The sequence below is a fragment of the Cololabis saira genome, chromosome 6, assembly GCF_033807715.1.
Source record: "Cololabis saira isolate AMF1-May2022 chromosome 6, fColSai1.1, whole genome shotgun sequence".
In the NCBI taxonomy this organism is placed as follows: Eukaryota; Metazoa; Chordata; class Actinopteri; order Beloniformes; family Belonidae; genus Cololabis; species Cololabis saira.
Genome location: NC_084592.1, coordinates 45,834,340 through 45,851,222, shown reverse-complemented (window position 1 = coordinate 45,851,222; position 16,883 = coordinate 45,834,340).

The window sequence follows — 16,883 nt, the reverse complement described above, 5'->3', positions numbered from 1 at the left end:
GAAAAAAAAAGGAAAAAAAAGGTCAAACATTTTTGAAAAAGTTCCAGGGAGCCAATAGGGCGGCGCTAAAGAGCCGCATGCGGCTCTAGAGCCGCGGGTTGCTGATCCCTGTTCTAGTCTTTGGGTCCAGCTATCATTTTAGTTTTTATTAGTTTTAGTCATTCTCCTTTCAGCCGTGTCAAGTTTCAGTCGACTAAAAGTTTGAGCATTTTAGTCTTATTTTAGTCAGAATTTTCCAATTTTGTCTAGTTTTAGTCGACGAAAACTGATGACATTTTAGTCTCTACCTCTGATGGATAGATGGACGGACGGACGGATGGATGGAGTGTTGTTTCTGCAGCCTGTTTCAGTTTTAGTTTTATTCTAGTCTTTGGGTCAAACTATCATTTTAGTTTTTATTAGTTTTAGTCACGTTCATTCTCCTTTGTCGTGTCAAATTTCAGCATTTTAGTCTTATTTTAGTCAGAATTGTCCATTTTAGTCTAGTTTTAGTCAAAGATTGTGTTTAGCCAAACCCATTTTACAATTCAAACAAGGTTATCTTATTATTATATTATTGTTTCCTTATAGACTCAAGAATACATTAATTCCAGATACAGAAGACTCTAATTTGAGTTTACAACATATTTATTTTTCCTGTGATTTTGTGGTGACTGGGATTGAGGACTAACGTCACCAGCAGCAGAACTAAACCAGAGAAACTACTGAAAACATGGACATTAAACCAGAGAAACTACTGAAAACATGGACTTTAAGGATCTTTGTTGGAACATTTCGTCTCGTTTTGGTCAACAAAAATGAAGACAATTTTAGCAGAGTTTTTATTTTGTAATCTACATTTTAGTCTGGTTTCTATTCCTCTACGATATTGCATTATGTATTTAGTTATTGTCACATGACCAGCATTTTCGTTGCGTCTCCTTTTCCTCAGGTGATAAAGGTTTGTTGACGACGATATTTAGTCATAATTTTCCTTGACGACAGCAGCTTTAGGTGGGAGGAATGAGGTCAGAGCGGATCAGAGGAGGGTGTGCACTTGTGTGGATCTTTTATTTGTGTCCGGCTCTTTGCTATCACCGAGTTTTCAGAGGCTGACGTGGAGAAGTGTCCAGAGTGCGGTGAGTCACTCTCATGCAGCTCTGCCCACCGTTTCCTCCGGCTCCTCCGCGGCCTGATGTGAAGGTACGAGCGAGGGATGATGTCAGACGCTCCGTCACACCCAGTCCCTCGTCGCTGACGCCGAAACTCCAGATCTGACCCCGGAAACACGGATACGGTCAAATCCAGGCCGGTCGGAGCTCCGCTGGATCTTTACATGGGATCTTTTAGATGAGGAATAAGAGACTTGGAAACACGTATTGTGGCATAAAATTGTCAAATTGGTTTACAGGACTATATCAGAAAATTAGAATATTGTGATTTTCTGTAATGCAATTACAAAAACAAAAATGTCATACATTCTGGATTCATTACAAATCAACTGAAATATTGCAAGCCTTTTATTATTTTAATATTGTGATCATGGCTTACAGTTTAAGAAAACTCAAATATCCTATCTCAAAAAATTAGAATATTCTGTGAATCTTAATCGAAAACTGTAAACCATAATCAGCAATATTAAAATAATAAAAGGCTTGTAATATCTCAGTTGATTTGTAATGAATCCAGAAAGTATGACATTTTTTCTTTTTTTAATCGCATTACAGAAAATATCAAGCTCAAGCTCCTTTAAATATGTTTAAAGGAGCTTGAGGCCGGATTGAGGCAGAATTTATGAAAAAAATTCGTATATGTTTTAAGTTTTCTAGTAATAATGTCAGATGAAGCGTTCCAAACCCAAAAGAATGATCCCTCTAGTGTATGCTCTGTTGCCTTGAACAGGCTGTGTGCTGCAAAATGTGCTGCAATTCAGGCCCAAATTTCCCGCGCTGTCCTGCGGATGTGACGTCACATGACGCTGCATGCGCGTTCTCCCGTTTCTCCCGTGCCGGCTTCACTGACTACGTTTACATGCACTCAATAACCCTTTTAAAACCCGAATATTGGCAATAACCCGAATTTGCACGGCCATGTAAACACTTTGAATAATCCGAATTTGCTCATATTCCGGTTTTTAAAAACCCGAATATGACCCCTGGGTTACTCCTTTTAAAACCCGAATATTCAGTCATATAAACGTCAAATGGAATATCCCGACCAAACGGAACAGGAATTTGTTTTCTGCGCATGCTCTGTTCACAAGGAATCCTGGTCTTTTGAGTCCAGGACGTACTTCTAAACCAGCCTTTTTCGACCGGGGTGTCGCGGCACCCTGGTGTGTCGTCAAAAAATGACCTATTCTGACATTTCATATATAAATACCGTATTTTCGCGACCAGTGCTGTGTGGAAAGGCATACCCTCATTTTTGTGTGTCATTTGTATTTAAAACACACACACACACGGCGCGGAACACACATACAAGCACGCAAGTGTGCGTATTTAAAAATAGAGCGGGAGCAAAACTCGTTTGATTTACTTTATTTCAGTTTTTACATTAATCAAACCCATCAAAGTCTCATCCTCTGTTTCTGCATTAAAGAGCTGCGCTAAATCAGCTGTGCCGGTCCGGATTCCTTGCTGTCAGAGTCTCTTTCCGTGGCGGCGCCTCGAAATGCCGGCTTTTGCGTAAGCTTGCAAAATAGTCCCAGCAGACACGTTAGCCCACGGATCAACAATCTATCTGCAAACTGTGGCATAACTTGCCCGGCGCTGCCTTCCACTCCTGGAGAAACTGTGTTCTCCCTCAGTCATCCATCGCTTCCACGCCGCTGCAGCCTTGAGGCTGATTTATGGTTCCGCGTTAAACCGACGCAGAGCCTACGCCGTAGTTTACGTAAACTCCGGCGTAGGCTCTGCATCGATTTAACGCGGAACCATAAGGCTTCACTTTGAACGGCCGGTTCACACCGACGTCCAGCGGTTGGAGTTCCTTTGTCAGACCTCCCGGAATAACAGCAAGCATAGCGTTCATATTTTTCACTTCTTTTTTTACACTGTCTGTGAGATGGGCGCGCATAGAGTCACAGATCAGCAGCGATGGTGATGTGTGAAAAAAACCACCGGGTTGCCGCAAACATACACCTGCCTCAGCCACTCATCATCATCCCTTCATCCATCCAGCCCTTTTTGAACATTTTGGCATTTGTGGACGGTAGAAAGTACTGGGATAGCGAGATTTACATGAAGTTGAGAGAAAAGTTGCGCGAAGCAGCATTTGTTTTGAATTTGGATACAGGAAGGAGAAGCGGAAAATTACGGGAATTGCGTCATGACGTTCTCCGTGCGTCGCTGGTTTGATCGGGATATCCCGAATGATTAATCACCATGTAAACAGGGATAACCCTGTTTGCTCACGCATGTAAACGGAATATTCTGAATGTTTCAGTAACCGGAATATTAGCAATAACCCGAATTTTGACTGCATGTAAACGTAGTCACTGTTGGCTGCAGTACCCCCGACGGCCGTCGTGGTGAAGGGTGGCGCTAGAGAGTCTCATTTCTTAAAAGGAGCCTCAAGCTCCTTTAAGAGCTCACCATATCAAGTATTCACAATTCAAAACCTTTATTGGTTTAACACAAGTCCTGCACCTTTATGTATGCAAATTAGCCATGTGCGCCAGCACAGCGCAATGACTAGGCCGGCTAGTTGAGATGCCACAATAACATGGCTAAGTGGAAGCTAACTCAGAGTGTGTCACTTGCACACTTTGGGTTCACATCAAAAAAGAGGTGTCAGTGTGAGCCAGAGATGAGGAGAGAGACGATGTCACAACAGAGGGTCCCGTTCCTCTCCCCCCCTCTGTTGAAGGAAGTGAAGTTGAGGCAGAGTGCTCTGGGGCAGATGCTACTGCGCCCCTGCTGCTAGCAGTGACTTGCCTTAACTTAAGGTAAGAGGCCAGCCTGCTTAATATGGCCTGAACTGTTTTTTTCCAGGATTCTGATTGACTAGCATGACTTTATCTTCTCGTTACACTGCCCCCTGTAGGTTTGGCTGCTCATAGCACCTTAACAGATATTTATGCAGGTTTGTGTAAATGATGGTATTTTTCAAAACGTAGAGGGGGAAATATCCATTTTTGTAAATACCCGGCTCTGTGTAAACATGGCTGACGCTGGGTCCGACTGGGTCCGACTGACCCCCCCGTCACCGCTGAGGTGATCTGGGGATGTAACCGCTGGATAATGTGATTAGGAGGAGCTCAGGACTCAAGTCTCCTCTCTCATCATCTTATTCTCCCGGGACTTTGGTCACGTTTGTTTGGGATCTCCGAGTAGAACCAAAAAAAACAAAAAGAAATCTCCTCAATAAGATCTTCAGATGTTTTTTACGGCGCTGAGCGTCACCTCCCTCTGACCCCATTGTTAAGTGTGCCAGAATGTTGTTTGAACTCTAAATCTGCAGCTCTGCTGCATCGTGGGACGTTAGCCGCGGTGCTCGGGCCTCCAGAGGTTTCCAAGATGAGAGCAGCATCTGATCAGGTGGAGCAGCCGTTATTCCCCCAGGACGGACCCCGGGGACCAACCCATGGCGTGTTCGCCGGACCGGAGGAAGGAGGAGAATCTAGACACGCAGGACATGGGGGTTGCCAGCATCGAGAACCTTAAAGGTATAGTCTGTGATCGTGTTCGAAAACATTTATTGTTATACTGGGTGAAATGGTCCTTCCATCCTGAGAGTAGCCAGTGAATAATGTGTTCAGAAAAAGGAAAGAAAAAAATCCAACCTCTCTGACAGCTTTAATCCTGTTTTTGTGCACCGAATGGCACGGATTGGTCAGAGGACCAGAGGATTGGCAGGGGGGAAAGAACCAATCAGATGCCTTCATTTTAAGTCCCGCCCACGCCCCCGTCTGTCCCATGCGCGCACTCGTCATGTCGAAAATCTTGCCAGAAAACTTCACACACTCGAGACACGTTTGCTGAAGAATGGTGCAGAAAACGAGAAAACGCAGCCAAAAATACAGTATGGGGGTCCGTAGGTCTCCAGGGCGGAGAGCGCCGGTGCGGGTGGCGGTGCGCTGCGGTGCTGTGCAAGCTCTGTTGCCACGGCTACGCCGTAGGGTACGCCCTAGCCTATGCCGTAGGGTACGCGGCGACGCGCACCATTCTGTGTTGGTGTAACGTGGAACCATAAATCAGCCTTCAGTGTGTCTCTGTCTGCTGTTCTGAACTTTTCTGTGCTCATTTTGCTGGGACGTCGGGTTCCTCCGCCGAGACACAACCTTTGCGGTATGCGTTCATTGTTGTGTCTAAAAATGATGCGCAGTGCCCACCCAATCAGAAACGGTACAGATAATCTGTGATATTTTTTTATATTTATAATAAAATAAAATTATAAAAAATTAAGGATCCCCATAACTTTGATTGGGTGGGCAGGATGCACGTTTGGGTGGGCACAGCAACCCCTGCCCTCCAGTCTCGCTTACAGGTGAATGAGACATGGGGTAGTTTTGTCCAAAATGTCCTGGAAAACTCGACTCCTGCAAATGCGCGTTCCCCAAAGTTTGTGGGGGCGTGGCTTTGGACGGAGCGCTGACGGGAGGGGGAGGAGGGGGCGGAGCTTAGAGGAGGTGCCACTTTCAAATCTTGCTAGCTCTCTAAAATCAGGGACTATACCTTTAACTGAAAAGGGCTGGGGATCCATTCAAAGGTCAAGAATCGATTCCGATTCTTAAGATTCAGAACCGATTATCAAGATTTGATTCGATCTGAAATTGATTTCGGGTTAGTGTTATTAAAACTGTTATTTGAGCGTGCTGATGGAGGCACGTCGCTGCAGTTGTTCCTCCTCACCGTGTGAATAGCTTACTGGAGTTCAGGCTTTTGATTGATTGATTGATTGGTTGGTTGGTTGGTTGGTTGGTTGGTTGGTTGATTGATTGATTGATATCTTTTATTTCGAACATAAGAAGATAAATAAATAAATAAAACAGCAGAACAAATAATTAATAACATAAAAAAGAAAAATAATAATCAGTAAATAATACATGTACCAGGTGGACCTCGTTATTAAATATGAATGAAAAGAAAAAACTTGACATAGTTAAAGGTTGCACACATTAATAGTAAGAATTTTATAATCATTTGTATTCACCCCGAGTGCCTGTTGTCATCTATACGTAAAAGCAACATTATTTACAATGTGAATTTATATATTCACCCGTGTACATAATTAATTCATTGCAGATATTATCACTCAGATAATTTTACACACATTAAAACAAACATATACACTTGTACTTGTTTCTGTTCATATATGTACGGTATATATAGAGATATTTACACCCACGACCATAGAGTTACTTTTAAGTACTTTTAAGGACTGAGATGAGGACTGACTCATCTCACTCATCTTCTTCCGCTTTATCCGTTACCGGGTCGCGGGGGCAGCAGTCTCAGCAGGGATGCCCAGACTTCCTTCACCCCAGACACTTCCTCCAGCTCTTCCGGGGGGAGTCCGAGGCGTTCCCAGGCCAGCCGAGCGACATAGTCTCTCCAGCGTGTCCTGGGTCTTCCCTGGGGTCTCCTCCCGGTGGGACATGCCTGGAACACCTCCCTAGGGAGGAGGGACATGCCTGGAACACCTCCCTAGGGAGGAGGGACATGCCTGGAACACCTCCCTAGGGAGGAGGGACATGCCTGGAACACCTCCCTAGGGAGGATCCAGGAGGATCCGGTACAGAAGTCCAACTCACCTCAGCTGACTCCTCTCAATGTGGAGGAGCAGCGGCTCTACTCCGAGCTCCTCCCGGGTGACCGAACTCCTCACCCTATCTCTAAGGGAGCGTCCAGCCACCCTGCGGAGGAAACTCATCTCCTTTCGGTCACTACCCAAAGTTCATGACCATAGGTGAGGGTAGGTGCGTAGATTGACCGGTAAATCGAGAGCTTCTTCTTTCGACTCAGCTCCTTCTTCACCACGACGGTCCGGTACATCGACCGCATAACTGCGGACGCTGCATCGATCCGTCTGTCAATCTCACGCTCCATCGTTCCCTCACTCGTGAACAACGAGATACTTGAACTCCTCCACCTGAGGCAGGACTTCTCCACCCACCCGGAGAAGGCACGCCACCCTTTTCCGATGGAGAACCAGAGATGAGGACTGCTAGTCTGATAAACTAAGTAAACCTGAGAATCTGAAGTTGTAACTGATGCAGTGAGACATGACCATATTCCCAGAGTTCCCAGTTTCAGCATGGGGGGGGGGGGGGACCGCCGTGCCGCTGTAATCAGGGAACGTCGGAGTTTTCACCTTGAAACTGATTAACCCTAGTGCTGTCTTCAGGTCAAGGAAGGAGGAAGAGAAGAAGGAAGGAAAGAAGGAAGGAAGGAAGGAAGGATGGAAGGAAGGAAGAATGAAAGAATGAAAAAGGAAAGAAAGAAGGAAGGAAGGAAGGAAGGAAGGAAGGAAGGAAGGAAGGAAGGAAGGAAGGAAGGAAGGAAGGAAGGAAGGAAGGAAGGAAAGAAGGGAGGAAGGAAGGAAGGAAGGAAGAATGAAAGAATGAAAAAATTAAAGAAAGAAGGAAGGAAGGAAGGAAGGAAGGAAGGAAGGAAGGAAGGAAGGAAGAATGAAAGAATGAAAAAAATAAAGAAAGAAGGAAGGAAGGAAGGAAAGAAGGGAGGAAGGGAGGAAGGAAGGATGAAAAAAGGAAAGAAGGAAGGAAGGAAGGAAGGAAGGAAGGAAGGAAGAATGAAAAAAGGAAAGAAGGAAGGAAGGAAGGAAGGAAGGAAGGAAGGAAGGAAGGAAGGAGGAAGAAAAGAGGAAGGGAAGAAGGAAGGAGAGAGCAGGAGGAAGGAAGGAAGGAAGGAAGGAAGGAAGGAAGGAAGGAAGGAAGGAAGGAAGGAAGGAAGAATAAGGTCATTTTGACCCAAAGACGGTACGAGGGTTAAAAGCTGTAAAACTTTCATGCAGAGCTGGAGTCGCTGCAGACACGGTGACCTGTGGCTCGGCGGCTCTACGGCTCCGCGGTGTGTTTTCAGCTGAACCGCTGCAGCTCGGCTCGGCGGCGTCACGCAGCTGAAATCCCCTTATAAGGCAGGAAGACCCCGTCCTGACCTCCTTCCTCTTCTCCTTTTCTGCTTCCTCTGCTCTTCCCCTTCTCTCCTCCAGAGCTGCTGGTTCGTGCTGCCGGCTCACCTTCCCCTTTTAGCTGAGACTGTGGTGCGTAACCCCCGACACACACACACACACACACACACACACACACACACACACACACACACACACACACACACACACACACACACACACACACACACACACACACACACACACACCCGTGCCTGAGAACAGCAGTCTTGTGTCAGAGTTTCAGTTTTACCACCGACACAGTTCTGCTCAGAAGAAGTTAAAGTTACCGTAACGCTGCGTAGATTAGTTTTACACTGATAGATTTTAATCTTATAAACGATAAAACAAAAACACGTTAAAAGTCGTACATGTTCTACTGTAAACACGCTGGTACTTAGTTTCTGCTGAAATCCTGAAACCTCCAGGGATGATGATTAACCAGCTGGTCGTTTGTTCCAGCGGGAGAGGAATGTGTTTGGGGTTAAAGGTCGAGGAAAAAGTACAACGGTTCTGGGTCCCGGGTCTCAGAGTCGGACCCAGGACTTCAGGTCCGTCTCAGACCTGGGACTCCAGGGGGCTCATTTATAAAAGAGTGTGCAGGATTCATACTAAAAGTGCACGTAAAGCCAAAAGCCGAAAATGGCGGGTGCAAAAAAAAATCCGGATTTATAAAACCGCGTGCACGCACACTTGCACGCAATGTTCGTACTGTAAATGTACTGTAAATTGAAATTATTATTATTATTACTCTCCATCATCCATCCACCCATCCATCCACCCATCCATCCATCCATCCATCCATCCATCCATCATCCATCCATCCATATTTCCATCCATGTTTCCATCCATCCATCCATCCACCCATCCATCCATCCATGCATCCATCCATCCATCCATCCATCCATGCATCCATCCATCATCCATCCATCCATGTTTCCATCCATCCATGCATCCATCCATCCATGTTTCCATCCATCCATGCATCCATCCATCCATGTTTCCATCCATCCATGCATCCATCCATCCATGCATCCATCCATCCATCCATCCATCCATCCATCATCCATCCATCCATCCATCATCCATCCATCCATCCATCCATCCATCCATCCATCCATCCATCCATCCATCCATCCATCCATCCATCCATCAATCCATCCATCCATCCGAGGTAGAGACTAAAATGTCATCAGTTTTCGTCGACTAAAACTAGACTAAAATGGACAATTCTGACTAAAATAAGACTAAAATGCTCAGACTTGACGCGAGTAAAAGGAGAATGAACGTGACTGAAACTGATAAAAACTAAAATGATAATTCAATTCAATTCAATTTTATTTATATAGCGTCTAATACAACAGATGTTGTCTCTAGACGCTTTCCAGAGATCCAGAACATAAACATGAACATAAACATAAACATAAACATAAACCCCCGAGCAATTATTACATAAACAATGGCAGGTAAAAACTCCCCTAGTGCGAGAAAAACCTTAAGCCAAACAGTGGCAAGAAAAACTCCTTTAGGAGGAAGAAACCTGGACCAGGACCTGGATCATAAGGGGGGACCCTCCTGCCGAGGGCCAGACTGGTGGGTCAGGGACGGCAACAGCACAGCAGGCAGGTGGAAGCAGCAGCGGGATGATCAGAGGAGGGGACCGGGACCGCAGGCCAGCATGCAGCTCCTGAAGCTCCGGCCTGCAAACATGCACAAAAGAGAAAAAAGGGGGGCCGGCACAAGAAACTACAGGAACGATGGACAAAAATGATAGCTATGAGATACTTATAATAAATAAAAATGGTAATGGAGAAGAGAGGAAGGGAAAAGGAGGGGATAACCCAAAGACTAGACAAAAACTAGAACTGAAACAGCACTAGTTTGGAGCAGACGATGCACCAATGTTAGATGTGGTGACGGGGCATCGTGCTGGGAGGTCAGGTGAAGAAGCAGGACCCCCCAAACCCGGTTGTGGTCTGGGTAAAACATTTCAAACCCACCTGTGCAGCACATCAGAACATCTCGGTGATTCCTGCAGGATAATCTGCAGATCCAGAGGGAGGGAGGAGGATCGGGGCGGGGCTGGGAGAAGGATGGAGGGAGGACAAACACAAACAGAGCTGATAAGACCCTCGGCAGAGGAAGTGTTGTCCCCACGGAGACCCGGACCCCCCCCAGAACCCCCCAGAACCCTCCGGACCCCCCAGCCCTCGTCCCCCCCCCCCCCCCGGGGCAGGAAGTGGGAATACACCAGGAATGTGGCCCCTCCTGCTCAGCCATGGGCTCCCGGTCCTCTGGTGTCTCCGTGTGACGAGCTGCAGGCTGGAGGTCCGAGTCCTGGTCCTGGTCAGTGGCGCCACCAGGGGGGGGCCAGGGGTGGTACCCCCCCTCACTGGCCTCAATTAAAAAAAAACAAAAAACACTTGCCGGTCACATAGATTCTATCATCAGTTATGTTTCATCCCAAATCATTTGGGAAAAATGCATATCAGTAAGTGTTTCTTTAAGTATTTCTGAGCCTAAAAATAATATATATATATATATATATATATATATATATATATATATATATATATATATATATCGTATTTTCTGGACTATAAACTGCACCTGCATATAAGCCGCATCCGCTCTATTTTTAAAAAAATAATTAAAAAAAAGATATACAAGCTGCAGATATTTATGTTGTTAGATTAGATATTTACTACATGTACAGAAGGATTTTGAACTGTAAATGATGTACATGTTTGTACCTAAATAGATCTTTCCTAACAGTGTCTTTTAACACGGCAGCAACTTTGCTGATTAAAACGGGACAGAACCAAGAGAAAATAACGGTATTTATTTATCTGTTTGAAATATACCTACTTCTATCTGCTAAAGAAGAAATAGCGTATTCTTCTTTGCATTTATTTTGTCTTAGTTTTTATTCTAATTCCGGTTAGAGCACCCCGAGTGGTGGAAGAAAAATCCACAGAATAGAAACCTTTGTATAAGCTGCATGGTTGAAAACCTATGAAAAAAGTAGCGGCTTATAGTCCAGAAAATACAGTATAATATATATATATATATATATATGTGTGTGTACATTGTGTTAATTTCACTGCATAAGCTCTTCTGATTAGATTCTAACTGCATTCCGTTGCCCTGTACTTTTGACATGTGCAATGACAATAAAGTTGAATCTAATCTAATCCAACTGTGGGTTAACTGTTGTAACTAAATCTCCTGGTTCTCCGTGGAGCTGCTGGTGTCCCGGGTTCAGGTTTCTCCCTCGTCGGTTTCTGGTCTCTCGGGTGGCGGGTCGTTCCCTCCTCCACTCTAGTAGTTCAGGTAAAACCTTGTTTTCACTTTGCACACACACATTTACACAGACATACACACCTGATCACTCACCTACATACTCACCCCCTGATTCTGGGGACAGATAATGGCAGTATTCTAGTACTGATTTAGTTTCAGAGACCTGGACTGGTTGCTGTTTGTGTCCCTGCTTGTTCCCGTTTCTGTTTGTTTGTTTTCTCTCTTGCAGATTCCAAAGGCTTGTGTGCCCGTTGTGTGTTTTCCTGTGAGGAACATATGAAACTCCCTCAAATTGTCAAAAGAAACAAAAAAAAAAGAAGATTAAAATGCATATATATGCTTTAAGTTTTACCAAACTTGGTATTAAGCATTAATATATATGCAGACAAGGGAAGAAAAAAAAGAAGAAAAAAAACGTTGTAACAAAGTATGCATGACTTTTGGATGTTAATGTTATTTTAATTATCATTGTGTACCATACTCAATGTTTTTGATATATGGAAATAAAAATAAAAATCTCAGTAATATGACGCCTCTGACGTTGCAGGCTTGATTTTTTTTACCTCATATTCATTCGTCCCCGTGTATAAAATAAAGTAAAAGCAGAATGCAGGGATTTGCAGATGGTTTAAAGTCTATTTTTAGGTGAAAACGAGTACAAAGAAAAACAAAAGACTAACAAAGGTGCTTTAATTCCCCAACAGCACATGGTTATTAGTGAGGTTAACTGGCACCGGATCATCAGCAGCTGGTTTAGGGAGCATGTCCAACACATGTTGCTTTCAAAAGTCCTGAAATCTGTCTCTTTACCTCCAAAACATTTACTGTTGAGAGACGAGGATGTAAAACCCCACCATTTAGTTGTGTTTAATGATATTTTATGCTTTTTTTGGCACATTCAATTATAATTATAATTTTGTCATCGCTTTGCAAGACATCAGATTCGTCTTTTATTTACACCCACCCTCCAAATTGAATCTGATGTTTTAGGTTTTACATTCCAGAAATCTATTATGGGCAACATACATGTGCTTTTTTTTGCAGAACATTCAATTAGAATCAATTATTTTGATTTGTCTTTTATTTACACTTTCCACCCCCTCTGTTTAATCTGATGTTTCATTCTTCAGAAATCTAAGATTGTTTGTATTATTTGCGTGAGTCAGACCCGGATCTGGTCACCGAGTCCAGAACCGTCATTAGTCATTAGAGCCACAACATTCTTCTGTCTTGGTTTTTACACAAAGTTAAATATTTGATTATATTATCGTTTTAACTATTTTTATTATTTAACTTGATTTTAATCTGTTTGCACTACTATTTTTATCTTATTTATTTTATTTTTATCTATTTTAAGTCGGACAAGAGGGAAACATACTTTGGATATCTTGTATTTTATGAAAAATTGACAATAAAGATGACTTTGAATTTGACTTTTAACATTTTTTTAAATCCATCCACTACATAGCATATAAATCAGAAGTAAAGTGCATGTGTAAAGTTTCTCCGGTGGAGACCAGAGCTCTCTTTGCTCAGGGCGTTTACGAGAGCGACGCATGAAGGGCTTTAAATAGATTCCCCTAAAACCACCGAGTTCACCTCGGCCTTTTACGCAATAATACATTCAGTCCTGGAGTTGAGGGGGATGAGGGGGATGACATCCCCCCTGAAATAAAAACGGTCCAAATCATCCCCCCTGTAAAACTTCCATCCCCCCTTCCCATCCCTTATGTCATTTCATCAATGAATGTGGTTTTACTGATATTTCAACATTTAGAGTCATCACCAGAAAAATAACTAATTTGACAATTTTCAACTGTTTCAAATACATTTTCACTTGAAATAAGTAGGAAAATCTGCCAGTGGGACAAGATTTATCTTCTCATTACAAGCAAAAAAATATTGGCAGATTTTTCTACTTATTTTAAGTGAAAATCTACTTGAAACAGGTGGAAATTGTTGTTTTTTCCAGTGGTGAGTCTTGTTTTAAGTGTAATGAGATTTTTGACTAATTTCTAATTAAAATGTCTCATTTTTAGTAAAAAAAACGTCCAACTGTAGTTTCCCTCAGAAACTACAGTTGGACGTGAGACGACCAAGATTCAATAATTCAATCATTTTAAACATAATAAGCTCAGCACTGCAAAAACTCAAAATCTTAACAAGAATATTTGTCTTATTTCTAGTTAAGACTAGTCTCATTTTTAGTCAAAAAATCTCATTACACCTAAAACAAGACTCATCACTGGAAAAAACAACAATTTTCACCTGTTTCAAGTAGATTTTCACTTAAAATAAGTAGAAAAATATTTATTTCTTATATATATTTCAAGTGAAAACTTACTTGAAACAGGTGAAAATTGTCAAAAGTTATTTTTCTGGTGTTATTTTTCTGGTGATGACTCTAAATGTTGAAATAGCAGTAAAACCACATTCATTGATGAAATGACATAAGGGATGGAAAGGAGGGATGGCAGTTTTACAGGGGGGATGATTTGGACCGTTTTTATTTCAGGGGGGATGATTTGTATCGTTTTTATTTCAGGGGGGGATGATTTGGACCATTTTTATTTCTGGGGGGGAAGCCATCCCCCTCATCCCCCCCCAACTCCAGTACTGTCAATAATACATTCACACACAACATCCCACAGCGTGGGTTCTGCAGGAACACGACTCTCGACGGCAGCAGAGACGACGGGACACCAGCAGCAACAAGGCAAGGTGAGGTTTATTCAAGCAGTGGTGACACTTTCTCGTCTGAACAAGTGAAACAGCACCGGTTAGTCGTCAGGAAGCACCTGACGCACCACAAACAGCCGTCGGGCCGCAGGGCCGGCTTACATCACAGTCCCGGCTGATAAAGGCCTTCCCAGAGACTTTGGCACAAACAAAAGAAAAACAAAAAAAGGAAAAGGAAAAGCAGTTTTTTAACCATCACAGTCTGGTGTCTTTTCAAGTGTTTTTGTCTCCACGGAAACCTGCAGGAAACCTGCAGGAAGCTGCAGAAACGATGACGGCGGTCAACAGATCTCTGCGTCTCTGGTGGAAACAGGAGCAACTCTGGTTCATTGATCATTCATTGGTATTAAGATGCACAAACACGCCATTCGTTAGCCGCTGTAGCTCGACTAAAGTAGGCGAGTGATGAGATGAGATGAACGCTAAAACGGCCTGAGCGGAAGGTTAAGGCCACGTTTCCACAGAGCCGGGTATTTACAAAAACAAATACATCCCCCTCTACGTTTTGAAAAATACCATCATTTCCAGGAACCCGCATAAATACACTGTACACGAGTAACTTCCAGTTACTTCCAAGATGAACGAGAGTCTTTCGTTTGGAGTGACAGAGAAGTGGAGTTACTTCTCAACATTTGGACTTTTTTCTTGACATTGACTTTTTTTCACAAAATTTCGACTTTTTCCTCAAAATTTTGACTTTTTTCTCGACTTTTTTCTCAAAATTGAAACTTTTTTCTCGAAATTCTGACTTTTTTCACAAAATCTCGACTTTCTTCTCGAACATTTCGTCTTTTTTCTCAAAACTTCGACTTTTTTCTCAACTTTTTTCTCAAAATTTTAACTTTTTTCACAAAATTTCGACTTTTTTCTCAAAATTGCAACTTTTTCTTGAAATTCTGACTTTTTTCACAAAATCTCTACTTTCATCTCGACATTTGGTCTTTTTTCTCAAAATTTCGACTTTTTTCTCAAAATTTTGACTTTTTTCACAAAATTTCAACTCTTTTCTCAAAATTTCGACTCTTTTCTCAAAATGTCGTCTTTTTTCTCGACATTTCGTCTTTCTTTTCAAAATTTCTCAAAAACTGATATTTCCCCCTCTACGTTTTGAATAATACCATCATTTCCAGGAACCTGCATAAATATCTGTTAAGGTGCTATGAGCAGCCAAACCTACAGGGGGCAGTGTAACGAGAAGATAAAGTCATGCTAGCCAATCAGAATCCTGGAAAAAACATCAACAAATGACACGAGTAACTTCCAGTTACTTCCAAGATGAACGAGAGTCTTTGGTTTGGAGTGACAGAGAAGTGGAGTTACTTTTAAGTGTGACTTTAGAATATAAAACAGGTAAAATACAAGAAAATAATGACGGTTACAAACTAATTGTAACCACAGGTGTCACTCATGACGCTGGTGACGTTTCTGTCTCATAATGTGACGTTCTGAAGAATAAATGTCCGTTTCTCTCCGTTTACAAGCAAACGTGAAGACGGAGGTTTTACAAATCTCCACTTTGGCCGGAGTTTTCAGAAAAAAATCATAGTTTTTTGTGATTTTGAGCTTCGTTTTCGTGTAAACGAACGGCCAAAACGCATGAAAACACCACCGTTTTTGCTACGTGGAAACGGGGCCTTAGAATGAAGACGGTAGAGAAACGTGTTGGATCAGCAGCCGACGCGGGAAGATGGACGGAGAGAGAGACTACGTTTCCATGCAGTCAAAATTTGGGTTATGGTCAATATTCCGGTTACTGAAACATTGGGAATAATGTGTTTCCATGCGTGAGCAAACAGGGTTATCCCTGTAAACATGCTAATTAATCATTTGGGATATCTGGATCAAACCAGCGACGTACGGAGAACATCATGACGCAATTCCCCTCATTTCTGCTTCTTCTTCCTGTATCCAAATCCAAAACAAATGCTGCTTCAGCAACATTCCTCTCACCTTCTTGTAAATCTTCTATCCCGGTACTTTCTAGCGTCTACAAATGCAGAAATGTTCATATCTTTCATTACATTTATGAAGTGATTAGTCTCCTCCTGGTCTTGGTTTCTCCGTGTTTAGAAGAACTTCCTGGACTCAAAAGACCAGGATTCCTTGTGAACAGAGCATGCGCAGAAAACAAATTCCTGTTCCGTTTGATGGGGAAATCCTACGGAAGAGTATCAGGGCCATGTAGGAGAAAAAATATTTGAGAGGGGAAGATTTTTTTTTATTGTGCACTTCGAGAAAGTCGAAATGTCGAGAAAAAAGTCGAAATGTTGAGATTAATGTTGAAATACAATTTCAAGAATAAAGTCGAAATTTCCACTTTTTTCTCGAAGTGCATAATGAAAAAAAAATCTTCCTCCTCTAAAATATTATTTTTATTTTTCTCCTGCCTGGCCCTGATACTCTCCATAATATCCCTATTAGGCGTTTACATGACCAAATATTCCGTTAGAAAAGGAGGAACCCAGGGGTCATATTGGGGTTTTTAAAAACCTGAATATGAGCAAATTCCGGTTATTCAAAGGGGTTATTGGTGTTTACATGGCCGTGTAACCGGGTTATTGCTAATATTCAGGTTTTAAAAGGGTTATTGATGCTGGAAACGTAGTCAGAGATAGAGAGAGAAGGACCGGTGATGGTGAGTCAGACGTGGAGGTGGAGGAAGCTGATAAGTGAAGCAAGGACACTTTCAAGTCATCAGTCTGTACAGTCAGCCGGCGTGTGTGTGTGTG